At 37.4% G+C, this 23,031-nt stretch overlaps 1 long non-coding RNA gene across 2 annotated transcripts in view; it reads left to right on the forward strand.

The window, feature by feature from the left end:
* The window catches only part of LOC307191093, a 475,292-nt gene extending 454,206 nt beyond the window's left edge, over positions 1 to 21,086 (forward strand). For both annotated transcript variants that reach the window (XR_013829601.1, XR_013829602.1), the window contains one exon: positions 20,042 to 21,086. This is a non-coding gene — a long non-coding RNA (uncharacterized lncRNA). The remainder of the gene's footprint in view (positions 1 to 20,041) is intronic.
* The last annotated feature ends 1,945 nt before the right edge of the window (positions 21,087 to 23,031 follow it).

Consider the following 23,031-nt stretch of genomic DNA (forward strand, 5'->3'; position numbering starts at 1 on the left):
GTCCATTCAGATCCTCTGGCCATTTTTCAGTCATATTGTTTGTTTTTTTTGCAAGTGAGTTGTGTGAGTTTCTTATACATTTTGGATATTTACCCCTTTTCAGATATATGGCTTGCAAATATTTTTTCTCAGTCCGTAGGTTGCCTATTCATTTTGTTGTTTCTTTTGCTATGAAGATTTTTAGTTTGATGTAGTAGTAGTCCCACTAATTTATATTTGCTTTTGTTGATCATGCTTTGGGTGTCATATTAAAAAAGGAATCAGGGCTTCCCTGGTGGCGCAGTGGTTGAGAGTCTGCCTGTCAATGCAGGGGACACAGGTTCGTGCCCCGATCCGGGAAAATCCCACATGCCGTGGAGCGGCTGGGCCCGTGAGCCATGGCCGCTGAGCCTGCGCGTCTGGAGCCTGTGCTCCGCAACGGGAGAGGCCACAACAGTAAGAGGCCTTCGTTCTGAAAAAAAAAAAAAAAAAAAGAAGTCATTGCCAAGACCAACGTCAAGAAGTTTTGTCCTTATGTTTTCTTCTAGGAGTTTTATGGTTTCAGATCTTATGTTCAAGTGTTTAATCCATTTCAAGTTAATTTTTGTGAGTGGTATAAAATAGGGGTCCGATTTTACTTTTCTGCGTGTGATTCAGTTTTCCCAACACCACTTAATGAAGAGAATATCCTTTCACTATTGAGTAGTCTTGGCTTCCCTGTCAAATATTAGTTGATCGTATACGTGAAGATTTATTTCTGGGATCTCGATTGTGTTCCATGGGTCAACATGTCTAGTTTTATGCCAGTTCTATATTGTTTTGATTACTACATCTTTGTAATATAGTTTGAAATTAGGAAGTGTGATATCTTAAGCTTTGTTCTTCTTTCACTGGATTGCTTTGGCCATTCAGAGTGTTTTGTGGTTCCATACAAATTTTAGAATTTTTTTTATTTCTGTAAAAAATGCCATTGGAATTTTGATAGGGATTCCCTTGAATATATAAATGGCTTTGAATAGTATAGACATTTTAACAATACTAATTCTTCCAATTCATGAATGTGGAATTCTTTCCATTTATTTGTGTCTTCTTCAGTTTCTTTCATCATTATCTTTTAGTTTTCAGTGTTCATTATCTTATGTGAAGTAAGTTATTCTTTTACTTACTCCACATAGCCTATTTCAACAATAGCTAAAAAGCACTTGAATAAAAGAGGGAAAAGAAAAGAGAGAAAGAGAGCATCACTCCAAAAAACAAAGAACAAAAGAACAAGCTAGGTACCAAGTACAAGTTTGATTTGATGTTATAACAATGGACATTGTTGACTTTTTTCCAAATTCAAGTGGAAGGACACACTAATTTTTTTATTGTGTGATATAAGCTGTAGGTTTTTAAGATAGAAATTCTTTATCAGGTTAAGTAACTTCCCATCTAGTTCAAATTTACTGATAAAAATACCCACAAACAGGTATTGAATTTTTGTTTCAAAGCTTCTTCTTCATATATTGAGATGACCATATGCTTTCCCCCTATTTTTTTTTTCTGTTAAAATAACGAATCATACTGAGTGATTTTCAAATGCTAAACTAATCTTGCATTCTTGGAATAAAACCTCACTTAGTCATAATGTGTTTGCCTTTTTATATATGCTGGGATTTCATTTGTAATATTTTACGGATTTTTGTATCTGTGTTTTAGCTTCTTGAGATAAATGCTTATTGGTTTTTCATTTGCTCTTCTTTTCTAATAGACACTTAAAACTATAAATTTCCACCTAGGAACTGCTTTATACTGATATGCACATTTTCATTATTTCAAAATATTTTATAATTTTCCTTTTTATTTCCTCTTTTATCCATTGGTAATATAGAGTATTTTGCTTTAATATTAAACATTTGGAGATTTTCTTTTTATCTTTCTATTACTGATTTACAGTTTAATTCCACTGTTGTCAGAGAATATATGATTTCGTCCTTAAAGTATCTTCAGCCTTCATTTATGTCACAGCATTTAGCCCATTTTGGTAAATATTAGTGATAAAGATTATTGATACCTTAAGTTTATAAAGATAAATTTTAATAGTGATTTTTGGCTGATTTTAGAATATTGTGCTCTTCAATTAGGTTAAGTAGAAGACCAGTAAAAATGTTTACAAGTGTGATATGCAAGATGAGTGCTTTATACTATGAGCTAGAGCAGGTCTCTCAATCTCAGATAATTCTTTGGGTGGCTGCCCTGTGCATTTAGCAGTATACTTGCCTCTACTCATTATGTCTAGTAGCAGTTTTCTGGTCCCCAATTTGACAACCAAAATTGTCTCCAGACATTGCCAAATGTCCCCTGAGGGACAAAACCACCTCCAGTTGAAAATCACTGAACTGTACAAAGAAACATGCTTTTATAAAATCAGTGGACCTATGTAGATATATTTTTATTATTAAAAAAAAGTCTGGGTTTTACTGTAAGAGCATGGCTGCATGTTCAATAATAGTTACTATTTCTGGATAAAATAGCATATGATATCACTTATATGTGGAATCTAAAATATGATATACATGAACTTATTTACAAAACAGAAACAGATTCACAGATGTAGAAAACAAATTTATGGTTACCAAAGGGGAAAGGGGATGGGAGAGGGATAAATTAGGAGTTTGGGATTAGCAGATACAAACTATTATATATAAAATAGACAAACAAAAATGTCCTACTGTATATAGCACAGGGAACTATATTCAATATCCTGTTATAAACCACAGTGGAAAAGAATGTGAAAATGATTGTATATATATATTCATATATATAACTGAATCACTTTGCTGTACACCAGAAACTAACAGAACATTGTAAATCAACTATACTTCAATAAAAAAATAAATAAAATAAAACATAAATATATAAATAAATAAGAAAGAAAAGAGAACATAGGATTTCTATTCAAAATGCAACACATGAAAATGCTCCAAAAGCTGTGAAACTTCAAACAAATGCAAGGAATTTTTATGTGTCATGGGTGGGAACCATGTGATACACTCTCTTCTATATTCTGTGCCTAGGGAAATATCACAATTCAATATGACACTGCTTTCCCACTAGGCCTAGATATTTCCTCAGAATCCTTCTCAACAGAAGAATTAAGAAAGCTATCAGCAATAGATCAGAGTGAAAAAACTCTGTCATCCCTGCATATGGCTTTTAGATTCTTCTTTTCATATACCACTTCCACTAATTTATTCAGTGATCTTCAAAAGGAATAAAGGGGAAAGAGCATCCATTTACTGTCTCCAGCAACAGGGTTCTCTGTTTTAGGATACAAGGTGCACTGCCACGTTGATATGACAGTGTTTGGGAACCCTGTTCTGAACAGTGATACAGCTACTACATCTGGGGATAAACTGATTTTTGAATATGAATCCACTCTTCTGGCTAGTGGCTAAAATATTTTCCCAGATTCAAAAATAACCCTCCTAGGTATGTGCACTGTGGATGCCAACTGTGGAAACACCTGTTTGTCTTGGCACAGGGAGATTGTAGAGTCCAGTATCACACAAAATCATCCATCTTAAAAATAGAGTCAATAGCAAAATGTATGCAGACTCAGAGCACCTCCGACAGGAAGAGAGAAAATGTTGGAAACGTGACTCAGAGATGAGTATTTCTAGATAGTTTCCACTGACAGAATGCCAGTTACATGAGAGGAAGCGGTGGAAATAAAGTCATGATTAAAGAAGAGAGACAAAACAAAAAATCCAAGTTTTGCTTCAGATCAGTTCAATGTCTTTATTCAAGAATCATTGTAGAGCTGCATTCCTGTATATTGATCCTCCTTTTTTTCTTATTTTTCTATGGATACTTCTCCTTTTTCAAGAAATACAAGGCCAGAAAATAGCCTATATTTTGTCATGGAAATGACAAATTGATAAGAGCCCCAGAGCACTTTAGTGTTGTGAGGTAAAAGACAATTATGCATTATTCCAAAATAACTGCAGAGCTAAGAATTGTGGAAGCAATAGCTAAATGACTGCAGAAAATAAACAGGGAGAATTGTGAACTTTTTAATGCGGATTTCAGCCTGAGCTCAAGTTATAAATATCAGCAAATGCTCTCTCGTGCTTCATTGCATTCCTCTAGTGCAATTTGTTTAGTGCTTTGAGATATGAGACAGCCATATATTTTACTCTCACTGCTAGTAGCCAATTTGCAAGAAAGCAAGTAATATAAAAATGGATATTTACTCTGTTACAAGCGGTACAGTTCATTATCACTCTCCACTGATGTTGTTACAAGGATAGCAAATCAATAATCAGTTCTCATTCCCTAACTCGGTAAACCATCTGCTCCCATTATTGTAAACCATGTTCAGTTTGGATGCAACTTTACTGCTGTGCTAGAAGCTGACTCATTTGATAAGGCCACAAACATCACCACAGGAAAATTACTTCTTAATTACCTATCTCTGAAACTTAAATGGTTAAATGCTAGGGAATTCCTTTGCCATAGGGACAACCAACATTACAAGACATTACGAATGTATCAGCAAAGACAAGGGCTTTGTCTAAATTGTCAAATGACAAAGTCCATCTCACACAGCTTTCTCTCAAATAAGATCCCTCAAGTAAACACGGCTCTACGTAGGAAGCCTCAGTTAGATATTTCATCATAGCCTGTAGGGCGTTGCTTCTGGAGCAGCCATTGAGATTGAAGCTGAGGGTAATCATCAGTTAGATCTATCACGCCCATAACCTGCTTTCACTTATCAAGCTCCCTTTAATTGTTTTTATAAAAACTTGCATGTCCTCTGTCATGTAGCCTAAACAATAAGATGTTTGCCCAAGTTTTTTTTTTCAGGAAGTTAGTGAGCTGTGTCCAATTCAAACTCAAGCCGGTTGAAACTGGTTAAGACCACTAACCCTCCCACTGGGCATGTGTGAGGATCCACTGGTGAGATTTTGATATCATAGGGCCAAAACCTCCACCCTCAAAGCATGTTAATGCTGCTATTTTCTGACCATGCGTCCCATTAAGAAACCTGTAGCTTAGTTGCATCTGTGCAGAATAACACTTACTTCACCTTTTTCTTATCTCCAATCACCTTTCCCCATGCTCCCCATGCCTCAGCTTTATCCCATTAAGTATCCCGAGCCCCTCCCCTTTTGGGAAGCAGATTTGAGATTTGCTCTCCAGTCTCTGAGCTTGGCTGCCTTGTGAATACACGTTTTCTCTGCTGCAAAACTCAGTGCCTTGGAGTTTGGCTTGCTGCGTGTTGGACAAAGGAACCCGTACACAAAAGACAAAGGACCAACTACACAAACCTGAAAACTGAGATGGAAATCACTGGATACATTTCAGGTAAAAACTTTAATGGCCCCAAGCCCAAGTGTATGAAATAATGTCTTTGTTTTATATAACTCAGTTTAATTGATGTTTCGAGCCTTTATTCTGCCAGATACAGAAAATGTCAACTAGTAACTTCCAAGGAGACTCACTAAAATTGTACCTTTTCTTAGTCAATTCACGTTTTAAATTCGGTCGCTCTCTCTCCTGCAAAGCCCAATCTTCCCTTCCTCTTGCTGGGACTCACTACAAGTTCCTAAGAGGGTAACGCCAAGGTTGGAGGAAGACATCTATTCTAACCTTATTATTCTGTGCTAGCATCTTTTGAGATGCCATTTGCCCCATCTTGTCTCAAACATGTCTCCCTCAGGCAGGCAGTGCACAAGTTGGAGATACAGAAGCACAGAGACGGGACAACCTTTGTGACTTCTTGTCAAGTTCCATGCTCTCTTTCAGATTCTCCTTCTGGTCTGCAGGCTTCCTCTTTCAGCTATCTTCTGTGCCCCTTTCTATAGGTGGGGGAAGAATCAATTGCTATTTTGTGTCACTTTGGGACTTTTAGTGTGAGCCCTGACAGTTGTTTTTGTTTTTACAACGCAAGTGCCTGACTTTGATTGTCAAGGCTTCCATTTCAAAGACGCATTCCCTTCGAAGATGGCCATCTCCAGTAAACACATTTCCAGCCACACAACTAGATAAAGAGCCAGGCTGAGGTTCCTTTGTTTTAGAGATCTTGGTTAATTTCAATAGCTGACCATTTGAGCTATTCTTTTTTCTCTTCCAGCACTTAAATTCCCACTCTTGTGTTTTAAATTCACCCGTAAACAGTAAGCCCTCAAAACTGTATGCCCTCACCCTTGACCCCAATCAAAGGAGAACACCAGGCCTGTGAACACTCTCTACCCACAACCTCACAGAGTGGCCCCAGGTGTGCCCTGTAATTTCCAGGTCTTGTAAGTAATAAACCTTTGTTAATTTTGTTTTTCAAAGTTCAGAGTGATTGATGAGGGACATTTTGGAATCTTAATAAGAATCACAAGGGCCAGTTCAACCACAACACTGATTATTGATGGGCTGAGACTGGTGCAGAACACGACTGCAGGTGGATCTAGAGCAGGGCAAACGAACCGCCCCTACCATCCCTAGCAGACGTCTCTGCTCTGTTGTTTTCCATTAGTGTGGCACAAAGGACATTGATAAAGCTTCTGACTGTAAGAGTTCCAGATAGGACTAGGGAAGCACAGGTCCTCTTTGCATTGATTCATGAGCTATCTCTGGAGCATAGAGACAGACCAACAACTAGCCAGCACCCCTTTCTTAGCCAATTGCCTCTGTACTCCCAGATCATGGAATCTAGCTCTGGTTAGATAGTATGGAGCAGAAAAGGGGCAAAAACTAAGTCGTAATGATCATGTATCCTTTCTAATACTTCCAGATTTATAACTGCTCAAGGATTTTAATTGTGGAAGTCAATAATTTGGAATGCATATTGTTTCCCACACAAGCACAATAGGTGCCCTTCTATCTAGTTGCATGAAAGAGTTTATCCTGGTATTTACGAAGTATAAGAAAGAACAAGCTATTTAATACTTAGACTCCTACTTCAGACAGAGTTAAGTTTTAATTTGTCACTTCAATGTGACATCTCAGAACAAGGGATAGTCCTATCTTACAGTCTTTATTAAACTCAACTAGAACCAAGTAATTGTTCTTTCAACTGTGTCCCTTAATCAGATTATAACTATTTCAAGGGCAAGGCTGCATCTTTTCCTTTATTTTTTGAAGGGATAATAAATGATCTTTATTTAAAATAAGACTTATGTACTGAAAACGTCATAATATATAAATGTGTAGTTTAGACAATGATTATAGAATCATTACACCTGTAAAACCACTATCAGGAGTCCTAATGTTCCCCCATGTCCGCTTTCTGCTTACAAACACCTTTCTCACTTTATAGAAATATTACCTAGATTTTTTATTTTATTTAATTAAATATATGCGTGTATATAAACAGTAATTCTGGTTTTGAACTTTATGTAGGTGGAACCAAATGTATGTATCTAAGATGAACTGTGTCGTGTGCAGCTATGTTCATTCACTTACGCTGATGTACAGAATTTCACTTGGTACAAATGAATCACATTTTTTTTTTTTTTTAATCCACACTGCTAGATCTGTAGTGCATTTCCAGTTTGGGAGTATTTTAAGCAATGCTGCTATGAACATTCTTACATGTACAGGTGTCCTGGTTCACATCACACAGGTTTCTCTAGGTTAAACATCTAACACTGAAATTCCTGGGTCATAGAATGTGCAGATGGTTAACACTAGAAGGTAATGCCAAATAAATTTTTACAAGGTTGTAAATATTTAGCCTTTCAACAGGAGTGTATGATTATTTCCATAACCTAAACATTTCTTGCTATTTGTCTAAATTCGTCAGTTTAGTAGGGGTATAGTTATCATTCCTTGTGACTTTACTTTTTGTTTTTCCATGTGACTTTAATTTGCAGTTTCCTGACAACAAATGAGGCTGAGCCTTCTTTTACATGCTATTGACCTTGACTTTAGCCTTTGGTGGAATCCCTATTCAAGTTAATTGCTAATTTTTCTTTGGGGTTTCTTTTTCTTAGAGGATTATAAAATGTCTTCATAAATTTTGAATTCAGACCCTCTGGTGATTACACGTGTTGCAAATATCTCCTCTCTTGTCTTTTCACATTGTTATAGTGTCTTATGATGAAGAATAATTTTACTTTTAATATGGCCAAATGTATTTTCTACTCTATGCTTAGTGCTTTTTGTAGCTTGTCTCAACAAATTGTGAAGATAGTCTCATATGCTCACATTTGAATTTTTGATCTATCTGGAATTTGTTTTTGTGTATGATGTAAAGTAGTGAATCAACTTTATTTTTTTCCATTTGACTACCCAGTTCCTACAGCACTGTTTATTGAAAAGTCCATCTCCTTTCTATTGCTCTGCAATATCACTTTTGTTAAAATTTGAATCCATATAAGTGTGGCTCTATTTCTAATTTTGTCTATTGGTTTATTTGTCAATATCACACTGTCTTAATTGCTATTTCTTTATGGTAATTTCTGACATCTGACAGAACAAGTCTTTTACCTTGTTATTTTCATCAGGTATGTCTTTATTATTGGTCATTGAATATTCATAAAAATCATAGAATCATTTTGTAAACATACTAAAACATTTGTTGGGGTTTTGATTGGGATAATATTGACTCCTTATGCCAATTTGGGCAAAAATGATAACTTTAAAATGTTGACTCTTCATATCCCTGAACACAGTATTTCTCTCACTTTGTGTTTATTTTTTTCAATAAATTTATTATTCCCACTTAGAGGAATTTCACAAATTTTGTTAGACTTAGTGCTAGATATTATATAGATTTTGATGGTGCTGTCATGTTGTATTTAGTATTTTTTAACCTATTTGTGGTTGGAATGTAGTATTAAATTTATCTTTCTATCTTGATTTCATAACTTTGGCATAACTCATAATAACAAACTATATTCTAGTAATTTATATTTTATTACAATGTCTTTAACAAGTTGCCTCTTCTAATAATTCTATAGACTCTTGGATTTTCTAAAAATACAATTGTATCAATTAAAATTATGATAAATTTGATATGTTCTTTTCTAATTCTTATATTTTTATATTTTTAGTATCACTTTCTTCCTAGTTTAAGGCTAAAACTCAAATATAATGCTAAGTAGAAGTGGCAATGGTGGACATCATTGCTTTGATCCTGACACCTAAAAGAAACTTTTTAATGGTTCATTATTTAATATTGTTTGCTGTAGTTTGTTTGTAGATATGCTTTGTCAGGTCAATGAAATTCCCTTTTACTCTTAGCTTGATGCTTTCTTTCCTTTTTTTTTTTTTTTGCGGAGCACAGCCTCCGGACAGCAGGCTCAGAGGCCATTGCTCACGGGCCCAGCCGCTCCACGGCATGTGGGATCCTCCCAGACCGGGGCACAAACCCGTGTCCCCTGCATCAGCAGGCGGACTCTCAACCACTGTGCCACCAGGGAAGCCCCAGCTTGATACTTTCTTTAAATATGAATGGATCTTGAATACTATCCAGCAATTTTTCTACCTCTGTTGAGATACTGAGATGATTTTTCTCTTTTAATCTGTAAATAAGATGAATTATACCAATTTATGTGCTATAGTTAAATCAGTTTTCATTCTTGGGGTATTAATCTTGGATAAGATGTATTACTTTCACATATTTTAAAATTCAATTTTCTAATATTACGTTTAGGATCAGTTAAGAGTGACTGTAAGGAAAAACGCAGTTTTTCCTCCTGTGAGTCCTTCTCCTGTGAGTGTCCTTTGTTACTGACCCAGAACACTTCACTTCTGACACTTCTGATCACCAAATGTGTGGAGGTTTTTCCCCCACAGCAAGTGATTCTCCATGACACCAGATGGGTGTCCTACAATTTAACTCAATTCTGACACTTTTTTCTGATATCTTTTTGGATATACTGTTAGATCACACAGGTTAAGGGCTCAGTCCCACAAGACTGCTGCCACCCAGTTCAGATGCCAATCACAAGTAGGTCCCCACGTTACCCACAATTTCTGTCCAATTTGGCTGCAAATTGGAGGCCTCCATGACCCCCACCTCAGTTCAGTTAATTTGTTAGAGTGGCTCACATAGCTCAGGGAAACATATATTTGCCACTCTTTTAAAGGATATGATAAAGGGTACAGATGAACAGCCAGATGAAGAGGTAACATAGGGTGAGGTCTGGAGGGTCCTGAGTGCAGGAGCTTCCATCCCAGTGGAGTTGGCATGCATCGGCCTCCCAGTGAGGATGTATTTACTAGCCTGAAAACAATTCAAACCCCATACTATTGGGATTTTATGGTTGCTTCCTCAAATAGGCATGATCAATTATTAACTCCATTTCCAGCCCCTCCTTGGAGAATGGGGGAGTGGGGCTAAAATCTCCAAGCTTCTAATCATGATTTGAACTTTTCTGGTGACCAGCTCCCATCCAGGAGCCCACCCAGAGTCGCCTTCATTAGAAGACAAGATGTTTCTAGTGCTCTTATCACTTAGGAATTTACAAGGGTTTTAAAAGTCCTATGTCAGTATTGGTTTGCAAACTCAGGAATTCCCCAGATGAATTCTGTAGCTGGCTCCTTACAAGGAGGGCAAGGAGAGACCAAAGAAAGAGACAGACCATTCCAGATTGGTAGGTGGCAGATTTAATAAGCAAAGGAACTTACATATGAGGCTTGCCTTCAACAGTCACAGGACAAATAGCTCTCTGCACCTACCTGCCAGAATCTTAGAACTTTATATGGAGGCCTTAATGGGTCCAGTCACATACACAGTCCAGATGGTCTAGAGTCGACAACACCTTATTCTCTCAAGGCTGCTTCCTTGAAACAGCTCACTCATACTGTGGGAACAGTGGGCAGGGAGGGGATGAAGAGCCTCTGATTGCCCAGGTCCAGCTCGATGGTCAACCCCTGGTCACCTCTCCTCAATGACCTCTTCCAACAGTCAAGGACAGGGATGGGGTCAGAGACCAAATACTAGAGCAAGGGAAGCTCCTAGTACACCTATCACTTAGTAAATTACAAGGGTTTCAGGAGCCCTGTGCTAGGAATTGGGAGCAGAGACCAATATGTATTTTCTATTATCTCACAGTGAACTTTTTTTTTTTTTTTTTGCGGTACGTGGGCCTCTCACTGTTGTGGCCTCTCCCGTTGTGGAGCACAGGCTCCGGACGCGCAGGCTCAGTGGCCATGGCTCACGGGCCCAGCCGCTCCGCGGCATGTGGGATCTTCCCGGACCGGGGCACGAACCCGTGTCCCCTGCATCGGCAGGCGGACTCTCAACCACTGCTCCACCAGGGAAGCCCTTACTTCTGTTTTTTTAAGGGTATCCATATTGGGGTTCAGTATTAAGGTTATGCTAGTCTCACACATTTTCTATTTTTTTTTTGAAGAGTTTATGTAAGATTAAAATGATTTCTTCCTTGAGTGCTTGGGAGAATTTCCTGATGAAATCAAGTAGGCCTAGAGTTAATTTCTAAGAAGTATTTTAGCATGAATTTACATTTTTAAGGGGATATAAGGGGGATATGCAGGTCATCTACTTTTGCCAATTTTGATAAGTCATATTTATTAGTTTGTAAGTGTTTGTGATATCCTGCCCCCGCTTTTTTCTTTCTTTTTGGACTGCAGCCACTCTTGAGATGTTACTTTTTTTCTCTTCTGTTGATAACTATATGTGCTTCTTCTCTCCTCCCTCCCACCTTGGTAAATCTCATCAGAGGTTTGGCAGTTTACTAGTCTTTTCAAAGAATTATTGGCTGTGTTAATCCTTTTTCTTAAATGTTTGCTTTATTTTTATTTTTCAGTTAAAAAAACATTTCCTTTTAATATTCACAATCTTTGTCTTTTTCTAAATTCATGAGATGGGTTCTTGTCAAATTTAATCTTTTTTTTTTATAAATTTATTTATTTTTGGCTGCGTTGGGTCTTCGTTGCTGCACATGGGCGTTCTCTAGTTGTGGCAAGCGACGGCTACTCTTCGTTGCAGTGCGCAGGCTTCTCATTGAGGTGGCTTCTCTTATTGCAGAGCACGGGCTCTAGGCGCATAGGTTTCAGTAGTTGTGGCTCGCGGGCTTTAGAGCGCAGGCTCAGTAGATGTGGCACACAGGCTTAGTTGCTCTGCGGCGTGTGGGATCTTCCTGGACCAAGGCTCGAACTCATGTCCCCTGCATTGGCAGGCAGATTCTTAACCACTGCACCGCCCGGGAAGTCCCTAATCTTTCTAATGTATACATATGTGGTTGTAATTTCCTCTCTACCCAACTGCTACAGCCCATAAATCTTAACATGCAGTATTTTTATTCAGTTCAAAATATACTCTAATATGCATTGATATCCATTATGACAGGTAAGATTTTCTTATTTTGACCCACATGCTATTTAGAAATAGCCCTTAACTTACAAACACACATACTAATGTTTTTAAAATTGATTTTTAACCTAAGTACATAGTATTCCAATGATATATCAAATATAATCCAATCTTTTAAAAAATTTTGATGAGTTATGGACCAGCATATGGTCAATTTCTGTTAATACTGTGTGTGCTTGAAAAGGATTTGTGTTCTGAGGTTTGGGGATACAATGTTCTATATATATTGAATACTTCCTTTAGGTCAATTTGTTTCTATACCACACCTTTTATACTTGTTGCATCTGCTTTGAAGGCCCTTCCCCATACAGTTTCATGGCCACCTACTTCACTCCTTTCAGGCCTATGCTTACAGATTCTCTTCTTAGACTTTCCCTCATGACACTGTCCCCAAACAGGCTTCATTTCTCATCTCCTTTACCCTGAGCTATTTTCCTTAAAGCACTTATCTCTGCCTGACATATTATGTATCTGTTTGCTTATTATCTCCCTAACTGTAGTATAAACACTTTGAGGCAAGAGCTCTTCCTGGCTTGTTTACTGTTCTGTCCCTAGCACTTGAAAAGTATCACACACTAACTGCTCAATAAATGTTTTGAATGATTAAGTGAATGAATTTAAAATAGTACTCAACAGAGAACTTGGCAAATGTATATAAAAGCTTCATTTACCCTGCTGTGTTACTTCAATAGATTGGCAGTGCCCATGTAAGTAACAGGTAGGCTTAAAGCACAGGTAAGCATGGAGCAAGAAATGGAGAATGAAAAAATCCTGTCATAGATCAGCCAGAGCAGGTACTCAATAAGTATTTGCTGTACGAATTAAATAAAATTGAGAATAAAGAGTAAAAAGAGGACAAACGTATGGACACCAAGGGGGGGTAACCACGGTGGGATGGGGATGGTGGTGTGCTGAATTGGGCGATTGCGATTGACATGAATACACTGATGTGTATAAAATTGATGACTAATAAGAACCTGCAGTATAAAAATACAAACAAACAAACAAAAAACAACTAATACTAAACTTTCTTTGGGTTATTTGTATGGAAATATGTTAATATAAATGTTTCAGACATTACATGAAATTTCTAAAAAACAAAAATAAAAAAAAGGAAAGAAAGGAGGAGAAAAGGAGAGATCAAGTTGTAAATTAAACAAAGGATGACACTAATAGACAATATGTATCTCTACTCTTGCCTTGTTTAAGCACCTGGTGGCTTCTGCCCATTTACTTGCTACTTTCCAAGAGGCAAGGAATTACTAATATGATTAGTCAGTTAAGGAAAGAAGCTGAGTCTATGCATAGCTCAGCCCCTTCTTTCCTCCTTGAGTTTTGGCACTAGTTTCCCTGCAGGCAGTGTACATTCTACCCTGCTCCTCCGTACATTAAATTTTACAGGGGCAAGTGCTCGTATGTGGGAGTTATTATCCAATAGTAAGTGGGTAAATCTATTTAATTCTGGGAATCAATTTTATGAAGCCCACTATTACTATACACCCAAGTCACATTCTCCAAACAGTTCTATTCATAATATAACTCTTTTTGTTGTTTTTAAATTTTTTCTTTTCTATTGCTCTAAAGTCAGGCTGAGAACAGGTGTGTCCATTTATTAGGGCTACCTGTAGTATATTCTCACTATGGTTTATTAGTATTATCTCTTTCAAGTAAGGCTTTCACAATGACAGAAACTATAGATTTCCATAAAAACAAAACCAGACTTAGAAAACTGAGGGAGGAAAGGAAAATACGTTCCTATTTCAGAAATTCAGCCAATTTTCTATGCAAGCTTTTTCTCGTTCCATTATTCAATCATGTCAAATGTCCTCAAGCTGTCTCCATAGGCAAAATGAAGTGTAGAGATGCAGCAATTGCTCAATAAATCTAGACTTATAGGGAAAAAACAATGCCACACTAAGGATACATTGGGGATTCACTGGAACAAATTACTGTTCATGTTATCCTTAGAAAGAGCCTATTTTCTTAAGTGTAGGATCCTTCATAGAGGCTTCTGACCAACCAAATTGGAGGGAATTCTAATGAACTCAGAGCCATTAAAGACATGCTGGTCAATAACAGTTTGGATGAACACAACTAAAAATAAAAGAATCTGGAAGTAAATTAGAAAGGATAGCATCAGGTCATAGCCCAGGGTAATGCAATGCTAATGAGGAAGTTTGGTAGGAGGGCTACTTCATGCATATATATTTTTTTAATTTTATTAAAATATGGTTGATTTACAATGTTGTATTAGTTTCAGGTGTACAGCAAAGTGATTTTATATATATATATATAAATATAAATCAAACATTTGTTTTCTGTCTGTGAGTCTATTTCTGCTTTATAAATAAGTTTATATGTATCATTTTTTTAGATTTCACATTTGAGTGATATTGTATGGTATTTGTCTGATTTACTTCACTCAGTATGATAATCTCTAGGTCCATCCATGTTGCTGCAAATGACATTATTTTTTATGACTGAGTAATATTCCATTCTGTATATATACCACATCTTCTTTATCCATTCCTCTGTAGATGGACATTTATGTTGCTTCCATGTCTTGGCTCTTATAAGTATTGCTGCTGGGAACATTGGGGTACATGTATCTTTTCAAATTATAGTTTTCTTCAGATACATGCCCAGAAATGGGATCACTGGATCATATGGTAACTCTATTTTTCATTTTTTAAGTAACCTCCATACTGTTCTCCATGGTGGCTGTACCAATTTACATTCCCACCAACAGTGTAGGAGAGTTCCTTTCTCTCCACATCCTCTCCAGCATTTATTATTTGTAGGCTTTTTGATGATGGTCATGCTGGGCAGTGTGAGGTGCTGTTTCATTGTAGTTTTGATTTGTGTTTCTCTAATAATTAGCGATGTTGAGCATCTTTTCATGTGCCTCATGGCCATCTGTATGTCTCCTTTGGAGAAATGTCTATTTATATCTGCTGTCCATTTTTTGATTGGGTTGTTCGTTTGTTTGTTTTGATACTAAGCTGTATGAGATATTTGTATATTTTGGAAATTAATACTTTGTCAGTTGCATCATTTGGAAATATTTTCTTACAAAGACAATGGAAGGCTGTCTTTTTGTTTTGTTTGTGGTTTCCTTTACTGTGCAAAACCTTTTAAGTTCAATTATGTCCCATTTGTTTATTTTTGTTTTTATTGCCATTACTCTAAGGAAGAATGGGTCCAAAAAAATATTGCTCTGATTTATGTCAAAGAGTGTTCTATGTTTTCCTCTAGGAATTTAATAATCTCCAGTCTTACATTTAGGTATTTAATCCACTTTTAGTTTATTTTTGTAAATGGTGTTAGAGAGTGTTCTAATTTCATTTTTTTACATGTAGGTGTCCAGTTTTCTCAGCACCATTTATTGCAGAGACTGTCTTTTCTCCATTGTATATTCTTGCATCCTTTATAGTAGATTAATTGACTATAAGTTCATGGGTTTACTTCTGAGCTTTCTATCCTGTTCCAAGGATCTATATGTGTGCTTGTGTGCCAGTACCATACTGTTTTGGTTATTTTTTTAACATTTTTTTTTCTTTTTACATCTTTATTGGAGTATAACTGCTTTACAATGGTGTGTTAGTTTCTGCTTTATAGCAAAGTGAATCAGTTATACATATACATATATCTCCATAATTCTTCCCTCTTGCATCTCCCTCCCTCTCACCTTCCCTATCCCACCCTTCTAGCTGGTTACAAAGCACTGAGCTGATCTCCCTGTGCTCTGCAACTGCTTCCCACTAGCTATCTATCTTACATTTGGTAGCATATATATGTCCATGTGTACACTACAACTCTCTCACTTCGTCCAGCTTACCCTTCCCCCTCCCTGTGTCCTCAAGTCCATTATCTAGTAGGTCTGGGTCTTATTCCCATCTTGCCCCTAGGTTCTTCATGACTTTTTTTTTTATATTCCATATATATGTGTTAGCATACGGTATTTGTTTTTCTCTTTCTGATTAACTTCACTCTGTATGACAGACTCAAGGTCCATCCACCTCACTACAAATAACTCAGTTTCGTTTCTCTCTATGGCTGAGTAATATTCCATTGTATATATGTGCCACATCTTTATCCATTTATCTGTCAATGGACACTTAGGTTGCGTGCATGTCCTGGCTATTGTCAATAGAGCTGTAGTGAACATTGTGGTATATGACTCTTTTTGAATTATGGTTTTCTCAGGGTATATGCCCAGTAGTGGGATTGCTGGGTCGTATGGTAGTTCTATTTGTAGTTTTTTAAGGAATCTCCATACTGTTCTCCATAGTGGCTGTATCAATTTACATTCCCAGCAACAGTGTATGAGGGTACCCTTTTCTCCACACCCCTCCAGCATTTATTGTTTGTAGATTTTTTGAGGATGGCCATTCTGACCGGTATGAGATGATATTGCATTGTAATTTTGATTTGCATTTCTCTAATGATTAATGACGTTGAGCATTCTTTCATGTGTTTGTTGGCAATCTGTATATCTTCTTTGAAAAAAAGGCAATTTAAGTCTTCTACCCATGTCTGAATTCGGTTGTTTGTTTTTTTGATATTGAGCTGCATGAGCTGCTTGTAAATTCTGGAGATTAATCCTTTGTCAGTTGCTTCACTTGCAAATATATTCTCCCATTCTGAGGGTTGTCTTTTCGTGTTGTTTATGGTTTCCTTTGCTGTGCAAAAGATTTGAAGTTTCATTAGGTCCCATTTGTTTATTTTTGTTTTAATTTCCATATCTCTGGGAGGTGAGTCAAAAAGGATCTTGCTGTGATTCATGTCATAGAGTGTTCTGTCTATGTCTTCCGCTAAGAGTTTGATAGTGCCTGGCCTTATATTTAGGTCTTTAATCCATTTTGAGTTTATTTCTGTGTATGGTGTTAGGGAGTGTTCTAATTTCATTCTTTTACATGTAGCTGTCCAGTTTTCCCAGCACCACTTATTGAAGAGGCTGTCTTTTCTCCATTGTATATTCTTGCCTCTGTTATCAAAGATAAGGTGACCATATGTGCATGGGTTTATCTCTGGGCTTCCTTTCCTGTTCCATTGATTTATATTTCTGTTTTTGTGTCACTACCATGCTGTCTTGATGACTGTAACTTTGGAGTATAATCTGAAGTCCAGGAGCCTGATTCCTCCAGCTCCGTTTTTCTTTCTCAAGATTGCTTGGGCTATTAGGGGTCATTTGTGTTTCCATACAAATTGTGAAATTTTTTGTTCTAGTTCTGTGAAATATGCCAGTGGTAGTTTGATAGGGATTGCATTGAATCTGTAGATTGCTTTGGGTAGTAGAGTCATTTTCACAATATTGATTCTTCCAATCCAATAACATGGTATATCTCTCCATCTATTTGTATCATCTTTAATTTCTTTCATCAGTGTCTTATAATTTTCTGCATACAGGTCTTTTGTCTCCTTAGGTAGTTTTATTCCTAGGTATTTTATTCTTTTTGTTGCAGTGGTAAATCGGAATGTTTTCTTAATTTCACTTTAAGATTTTTCATCATTAGTGCATAGAAATGCAAGAGATTTCTGTGCATTAACTTTGTATCCTGCAACTTTACCAAATTCATTGATTAGCTCTAGTTTTCTGGTAGCATCTTTAGGATTCTCTATGTATAGTATCATGTCATCTGCAAACAGTGACAGCTTTACTTCTTCTTTTCTGATTTGGATTCCTTCTATTTCTTTTTCTTCTCTGATTGCTGTGGCTAAAACTTCCAAAACTGTGTTGAATAAGAGTGGTGAGAATGGGCAACCTTGTCTTGTTCCTGATCTTAGTGGAAATGCTTTCAGTTTTTCACCATTGAGGATGATGGTGGCTGTGGGTTTGTCATATAGGGCCTTTATTATGTTGAGGAAAGTTCCCTCTATGCCTACTTTCTGGAGGGTTTTTATCACAAATGGGTGTTGAATTTTGTCGAAAGCTTTCTCTGCATCTATTGAGATGATCATATGGTTTTTCTCCTTCAATCTGTAAATATGGTGTATCACATTGAATGATTTGTGTATAATAAAGAATCCTTGCATTCCTGGGATAAGCTCCAGTTGATTATGGTGTATGATCCTTTTAATGCGCTGTTGGATTCTGTTTGCTAGTATTTTGTTGAGGATTTTTGCACCTATGTTCATCAGTGATATTGGCCTGTAGTTTTCTTCTTTTGTGACATCTTTGTCTGGTTTTGGTATTAGGGTGATGGTGGCCTCGTAGAATGAGTTTGGGAGTCTTCCTCCCTCTGCTATATTTTGGAAGAGTTTGAGAAGGATAGGTGTTAGCTCTTCTCTAAATGTTTGATAGAATTCACCTGTGAAGCCATCTGGTCCTGAGCTTTTGTTTGTTGGAAGAGTTTTAATCACAGTTTCAGTTACAGTGCTTGTGATTGCTCTGCTCATATTTTCTATTTCTTCCTGGTTCAATCTTGGCATGTTGTGCATTTCTAAGAATTTGTCCATTTCTTCCAGGTTGTCCATTTCATTGGCATAGAGTTGCTTGTAGTAATCTCTCATGATCCTTTGTATTTCTGCAGTGTCAGTTGTTACTTCTCCTTTTTCATTTCTAATTCTATTGATTTGAGTCTCCTCCCTTTTTTTCTTGATGAGTCTGGCTAATGCTTTATCAATTTTGTTTATCTTCTCAAAGAACCAGCTTTTAGTTTTATTGATCTTTGCTATCTTTTCCTTCATTTCTTTTTCATTTTTTTCTAATCTGATCTTTATGATTTCTTTCCTTCTTCTAACTTTGAGGGTTTTTTTGTTTTTCTTTCTGTAATTGCTTTAGGTGTAAGGTTAGGTTGTTTATTTGAGATGTTTCTTGTCTCTTTAGGTAGGACTGTATTGCTATAAACTTTCCTCGTAGAACTGTTTTTGCTGCATCCCTAGATTTTGGGTCGTCATGTTTTCATTGTCATTTGTTTGCAGGTATTTTTTGATTTCCTCATTGATTTCTTCAGTGATTGCTTGCTTATTAAGTAGTGTATTGTTTAGCCTCATGTGTTTGTACTTTTTACAGAATTTTTCCTGTAATTGATATCTAGTCTCATAGCGTGTGGTCAGAAAAGATACTGGATACAATTTCAATTTTCTTAAATTTACCAAGGCTTGATTTGTGACCCAAGATATGATCTATCCTGGAGAATGTTCCATGAGTGCTTGAGAAGAAAGTGTATTCTGTTGTTTTGGGATGGAATGTCCTAAAAATATCAATTAAGTCCATCTTGTTTAATGTATCATTTAAAGCTTGTGTTTCCTTATTTATTTTCATTTTGGATGATCTGTCCATTGGTGAAAGTGGGGTGTTGAAGTCTCCTACTATGATTGTGTTCCTGTCGATTTCCCCTTTTATGGCTGTTAGTATTTGCCTTATGTATTGAGGTGCTCTGATGTTGGGTGCGTAAATATTTACAATTGTTATATCTTCTTCTTGGATTGATCCCTTGATCATTATGTAGTCTCCTTCTTCATCTCTTGTAATAGTCTTTGTTTTAAAGTCTATATTGTCTGATATGAGACTTGCTACTCCAGCTTTCTTTCGGTTTCCATTGGCATGGAATGTCTTTTTCCATCCCCTCACTTTGAGTCTGTATGTGTCCCTAGGTGTGAAGTGGGTCTCTTGTAAACAGCATGTATATGGGTCCTGTTTTTGTATCAATTTAGCCAGTCTGTTTCTTTTGGTTGGAGCACTTAATCCATTTACATTTAAGGTAATTATTATTATTATTATTTTTTTTTTTTTTGCAGTACGCGGGCCTCTCACTGTCGTGGCCTCTCCCATTGCGGAGCACAGGCTCCAGACACGCAGGCTCAGTGGCCATGACTCACGGGCCAAGCCACTCCCTGGCATGTGGGATCCTCCCAGACTGGGGCACCAACCCGCGTCCCCTGCATCGGCAGGCGGACTCTCAACCACTGCGCCACCAGGGAAGCCCTAAGGTAATTATTGATATGTATGTTCCTATTACCATTTTCTTAATCGTTTTGGGTTTGTTATTGTAGGTCTTTTACTCCTCTTGTGTTTCCTGCCTAGAGAAGTTGCTTTAGCATTTGTTGTAAAGCTGGTTTGTTGGTGTTGAATCCTCTTAGCTTCTGCTTGTCTTTAAAGGTTTTAATTTCTCCATCAAATATGAATGATATCCTTGCTGGGTAATCTTGGCTGTAGGTTTTTCCCTTTCATCACTGTAAATATGTCCCGCCAGTCCCTTCTGGCTTGCAGAGTTTCTGCTGAAATATCAGCTGTTAACCTTATGGGGATTCCCTTGTATGTTATTTGTTGTTTTTCCCTTGCTGCTTTGTATATTTTTTCTTTGTATTTCATTTTTGATTGTTTGATTAATATGTGTCTTGGTGTGTTTCTCCTTGGAATTATCCTATATGGGACTCTCTGTGCTTCCTGGACTTGATTGACTATTTCCTTTCCCATATTAGGGAAGTTTTCAACTATAATCTCTTCAAATATTTTCTCAGTCCCTTTCTTTTTCTCTTCTTCTTCTGGGACCCCTATAATTCTAATGTTGGTGCATGTAATATGGTCCCAGAGGTCTCTAAGACTGTCCAAAATTCTTTTCATTCTTTTTTCTTTATTCTTCTCTGCAGTAGTTATTTCCACTATTTTATCTTCCAGGTCACTTATCCGTTCTTCTGCCTCAGTTATTCTGCTATTGATCCCTCTAGAGAATTTTTAATTTCATTTATTGTGTTTTTCATGATTGTTTGTTTGCTCTTTTTTTCTAATATGTAATTTTATTTTATTTTTTTAACATCTTTATTGGAGTATAATTGTTTTACAATGGTGTGTTAGTTTCTGCTTTATAACAAAGTGAATCAATTATATATATACACATGTTCCCATTTCTCTTTTCTCCTGCGTCTCCCTCCCTCCCACCCTCCCTATCCCACCCCTCTAGGCAGTCACAAACCACCTCGCTGATCTCCCTGTGCTACGTGGCTGCTTCCTACTAGCTATCCACTTTACGCTTGGTAGTGTATATATGTTCATGCCACTCTCTCACCTCGTCACAGCCTACCCCTCGTCCTCCCCATATCCTCAAGTCCATGCTCTAGTAGGTCTGTATCTTTATTCCCATCTTACCCCTACGTGCTTCATGACCTTTTTTTTTTCTTAGATTCCATATATATGTGTTAGCATACAGTATTTGTTTTTCTTTTTCTTACTTCACTCTGTATGACAGACTCTAGGTCCATCCACCTCACCACAAATAACTCAGTTTCGTTTCTTTTTATAGCTGAGTAATATTCCTTTGTATATATGTGCCACATCTTCTTTATCCATTAATCTGTTGATGGATGCTTAGGTTGCTTCCGGGTCCTGGCTATTGTCCATAGAGCTGCAGTGAACATTTTGGTACATGACTCTTTTTGAATTATGGTTTTCTCAGGCTATATGCCCAGTAGTAAATGTTTCTTGTATCTTCTCCATTCTATTTCCAAGATTTTGGATCATGTTTACTATCATTATTCTGAATTCTTTTTCAGATAGACTGCCTATTTCCTCTTCATTTGTTCAGTCTGGTGGGTTTTTACATTGCTCTTTCATCTGCTGTGTGTTTCTTTGTCTTCTCATTTTGCTTAACTTACTGTGTTTGGGGTCTCCTTTTTGCAGGCTGCATGTTCATAGTTCCCGTTGTTTTCCATGTCTGCCCCCAGTGGCTAAGGTTGGTTCAGTGGGTTTTGTAGGCTTCCTGGTGGGGGGGACTAGTGTCTGTGTTCTGGTGGATGAGGCTGGATCTTGTCTTTCTGGTGGGCAGGTCCAGGTCTGGTGGTGTGTTTTGGGGTGTCTGTGACTTTATTAGATTTTAGGCAACCTCTCTGCTAATGAGTGGGGTTTTGTTCCTGTCTTGCTAGTTGTTTGGCATAGGGTGTCCAGCACTGTAGCTTGCTGGTCGTTGAGCAGAGCTGGGTCTTAGCGTTGAGATGGAGATCTCTGGGAGATATTAACCATTTGATGTTATGGGGAGCTGGGAGGTCTCTTGTGGACCAGTGTCCTGAACTTGGCTCTCCCACCTCAGAGGCACAGCCCTGACACCTGGCTGGAGCACCAAGAGCCTGTTTTCCACATGGCTCAGAGTAAAAGGGTGAAAGAAAGAAAGAGAGAGAGAGGGAGGGAGGGAGGGATAAAATAAAATAAACAAAATAAATTGTTATTAAAATAAAAAATAATTATATAAAAAATTTTAAGTAATTAGAAAAAGAAAGAAGAGAAAAACCAAACCAAAAAACAAATCCACCAATCGTAACAAGTGCTGAAATCTATACTAAAAAAAAAACAAAAGCAAACAAACAAAAAAAATGGACGGAGAGAACCCTAGGACAAATGGTAAAAGCAAAGCTATACAGACAAGATCACACACAGAAGCATACACATACACACTCACAAAAAGAGAAAAAAGGGGAAAAAATATATATATCATTGCTCCCAAAGTCCACCTCCTCAATTTGGGATGATTCGTTGTCTATTCAGGTATTACCCAGATGTAGGGTACATCATGTTGACTGTGGGGATTTAATCCACTGCTCCTGAGGCTGCTGGGAGAGATTTCCGTTTCTCCTTTGTTTGCACAGCTCCTGGGATTCATCTTTGGATTTGTCCCTTCCTCTGCGTGTAGGTCACCTGAGGGTATCTGATCTTTGCTCAGACAGGACGGGGTTAAAGGAGCAGCTGCTTCGGGGTCTCTGGCTCACTCAGGCTGGGAGGAGGGAGGGGTACAGAGTGC

Source organism: Stenella coeruleoalba (assembly GCF_951394435.1).
Source record: "Stenella coeruleoalba genome assembly, chromosome: 8".
NCBI lineage: Eukaryota > Metazoa > Chordata > Mammalia > Artiodactyla > Delphinidae > Stenella > Stenella coeruleoalba.